Raw genomic sequence first — 4,207 nt, 5'->3', positions numbered from 1 at the left:
CTGTGACTCTCGGAGGCTGGGAAATGGGAATGGAAGTGTGGAAATGGGAGAGAGAGAAAGAGAGAGAGAGAGAGAGAGAGAGAGAGAGAGAGAGAGTGGTTAATTAGTGTGGATTGACATATTGTGGTGCACTGGTGTGGGAGCCTGGGAGGAGGCGCCGAGGCGACCGGCGAGCGTCGGGCGAGCGGCGGGCGGCGCCTGGGGGTGGGCATCATGATGCATGCGTCATGCTGCTCATGCATGAAGCGTGGCCCACAAGCAACTTTAGTGTTCAAAACAATTGCAGTTTGGTCCCTAAAAATTGTAATATTTTAATTTTTTGAACAACTTAAGACTAAACCTTTTTGTAATTTTAAAAAGTCTGGGGGGGCCATGGCCATTGTCGGCCTATGCATGACCTCGTCCCTGGTTAGAAGTTCTGCTGCAGATTCAGAGAACTTCAAAGTGGTAATTCAAAGTTGACTGAGTTGCTTTTTATTTTTTATTTTTCTTTTGAAATTTGTTTGTTTAATTAAATTGTTAATGGCCTGCATTTTCTATGTTTAAATTTTCAGGAATAGCTAAACATGGGTGGATTTTGAAGATTTCGAAGAGTATGCCCATCCAAACAATCCCATTTATAGGCACTGCATATGCTTGAGATGCTTCTTTCACCAACTCTTCAGCGGGATAAAGTAAAGAACAAAAGTTTCTTCTCATTGTTCATGTGGTTGCTTTGTAATATTTTGTTGCTATTGATATATTGTCCCATTAAGTTAGACATCAACCGAAAATCTTACTCTCTGACAGACGGGCATCGAAGGATTACTGGATGGGCAAGTTGGTGCCTCTTAGTCGTCAAAATATGTAGTCATAGTAGATTTAACCACTCATTTATGCATAAAAAATATGTCAGGATGCAGAACGGTAGCTAAATTAATGCTTTCTTTGTATCAATTGGATTAGTTTATGATTTCCATATTATTTTCTTTAATTGCATTTTCTTTTCACTTTATCTAAATTGAAAAATCAAAATTATTTACGATATTTTAGCATAACAATGAAAGCTCTAGAAAATTTGATTTCTTTCCCATGAGCTGATTGTCTGCTCTCAATAGAACTACTACAGAAAAATGTTTGTCACTTTCTTGATTTCAGAAAGGTCAAACTGAAAAATGTTTGTTACTTTCCTGATGTTTTCCAACTTCTTTAAGAAAAATCTTTTTATACAAGTAGTTCAACAGCTTTTTTTTTTTGTAGATGCTCTTTGCATCATTTCTTTCTTATCCCCTTTCAATTTTCTTATATGAAGTTATTAGATCAACATATTTAGGTGATATTTTGTAGGGTCAATCAAGCAGTCGAGTTTCAAGTATGTTTCTTGGGACACAAGACAAGTGTGCTGTGTACACTGCAATTTTTAACCTTTTCATTTATGAAAACTTTATTGATCAGATGAAAACACTAACCAATTTTCTTCAGACATCTCTTAAATAGAGTTATCTCTTCAGACAAAGTGTCTAAGTGCCACTTTAAATCCTCTTTCAGAGCATCATCATTGATCTTTAGCTGATCAAATGAAGTGAAATCTGAATTCTTCTGGGAATAGAATTTTTTCGAATAATTCCATGAAAACGGCTCCTGAGCCAAATTTCCTTGAGCCTGCTCTGGAACATTATGATCAGACTCTACGCTAAATTTGAACTTCGAAGGATTGTAATGCAAGCCACTAACTGACACAATACCCTCCGAGCAGCCAACTTCTACTTCAATTGAAAATGTTTGTAAAGTACTGCAATTTCCCTCGAGAATCATAAGATAAGTAGCCTAGCAATTGGCATCTCCGGAATTTGAAGCCAAAAGTGGCTTCCAAGTAAGATCTTCGTTCTTGGCCAACTCCGAATTCACCATCATAGTGGATGAAGTTATTCTTTTGACGGGTTTATTGAAATAAAGAACGATTGGGAGGGTTTCCCTTTGAAAAGGGAATAGAAAGGAATTGCAATTATCTTTTTCCTTAACTATAGGCAGAACAAGCTTCGATTGATGGATGTGTTAGATGTATGCCCTAGAAGCCAACCAGGCCGACACATATATTCTTTCTAGGACATAAATTTGTATTTGACTTTAAAATATTATAAATAAATTTGGGTTATTATTTCAATTCATGTTGTGTATGTGTCCATGAATCGTCCAAGGAATTAATAAGATGATGACATATATTCTCAAGAGTTGAGAATTTGAGACATGTGTCATTGGTGATTAATTTCTAAATGCTCCTGATCAATGGATCATCACGGGGACGGTGATTGATCCGGTGAGATTGGTGCATAGGTCGCTTCCCTTTCTGGGTAGACGAGTCTCGAGTCGACAGTGTAGGGACACTGAAGCGAATATGCAGGTGGTTGTTAGAGAACAAGGGTACCGAGCGTGACCAACGCGAGAAGTCACTTGGATGTCTACTCACTCGTCAGTGACTTACTCAATTGTTGCAGTAGTGTGACTGGTCCTTTGACCTGCGGTGCCTCGGCTATTCACAATGAGGTTACTGTAGTTTGACTGTACATACACTTGGTCCCTAGCCATTCGGGTCCTTGCGGTGCATGTTGGCTGCAGTAGGTTCATTGTAGGAATAGGGTGCGCACTCAGATGGAATCTATCTCCCTTGGTAGATAGGGGTGTTAGTCCTATGTGATTTATGAGACCGAGTTTAGAAGACCTTGGCCAGGGCAGAATAAATAGCGGAAAAGGGTTTCCGATATTAGAAACTCGAGTCGAATAAATTTAACATATGACAGACGATGGGGTTTGACGAGTTATTCCATAACCTCCGTCTAGTCGGGACTCATGATAGAAGGATTGTATCACACGGTAACTGCACCAAGAGGTTCAGTATTCCATTCTACTGGAATGCCACTACATGCTGCTAGGCGTCACTGGTGGATTGTGAGACTCATGAGAATTATCTAGATGATCGATAATTCTCATTGGGCTGAGTTGGAATTGTTCTAATCCATTGAAAGGAGTTTCAGTGATATTGTTGATAGTGATCAAAATATATCTCACTACCAGATAGAATAGAACCTATGGGGTCACACACATAAGAGGTTGTGATTGATCGGATAGCTAGATCGCGATTATTGAATCGCCGGAGGACCTAATTGTCAATATGTTGATAATTGGACTAATTTGTAATTGTTACAAATTAGTGGTATTAAAGTGTAAATGTTACAAGAGAGGACTTACTAATAGTTAGTAAATTATAAGAGGACTTATGTGCAAATGTTGCATTATTAATTTGATAAGATCAAATTAATATAAAATTCAAGTCGAATCAAATTAGGATTTGATCGATCTAACCAATTAAGGAAAAGATAAATTTAAATCTAGATTTATACTTATCCTTAATTGTCATTATATTATTAGGAATAGGATTATATTCCTATATATAATATACGGGAGTTTTTAGAAAACCCTAGCCGTCATCTATCCTCTCTTCTCTCTTCCATCTTCTAGCAAGAAAGACGTCCTTTTGCAAGGGAGCTAGCACCCCGGTGAGGACATCGATCAAATCAAGAACCTCGTGTGGATACCTATAGAGGCCGGACGCGTGTGCGGCTTCAAGAGAACCCGATTCCACGATCATCAAATTGAGGCAAGGATTTATCCGCGAAAAAGGTAATGATTCGATCTTACTTTTCTCCTTTAATCTTAAAGAACATGAGGGATCCTAATTGCGTGGTTTTTGAGATTTGATCTCGAGAGTTTTCAAAAATCAAATTTGTTTGATTTCTTTTTCCGCTGCGTTTTTACCGTATGCAATTTTCTAACATGATGGGCCATGAAGAGATTAGTTTTAGCTCATCCCCACTACATGTCTGATCCAGAAGCCATAAGTGATATCTCTGAGTACCTAATTGCATTTCATGTTTTCGGAATCGAAGTTGTGAGCTATGAATTTTGTGTCAAATGCTGCGAATTCTTAATTCGCCGTCGAGTATTTAGATCTCGATATATCAGGTCCATGTTGCAGAATCGATTGGAGCGCATAAATTGATAAGTAATCTCCTTACTTTTCATCTTTTTTGTGTTTACGACCTGATTGTGCTTTATGTTTTTTCTGAATCGAAGTTGTGAGCTATGATTTTTGTGTCAAATGCTGCGAATTCTTAATTCTCTTTTGAGTATTTAGATCCTGACATATCAACTCCATGTTGGAGAATCAATA

The sequence above is a fragment of the Ananas comosus genome, linkage group 20 (assembly GCF_001540865.1).
Source record: "Ananas comosus cultivar F153 linkage group 20, ASM154086v1, whole genome shotgun sequence".
Lineage (NCBI taxonomy): Eukaryota > Viridiplantae > Streptophyta > Magnoliopsida > Poales > Bromeliaceae > Ananas > Ananas comosus.
The sequence above is the reverse complement of the archived record's forward strand: the minus strand, read 5'-3'. Positions refer to the sequence as shown.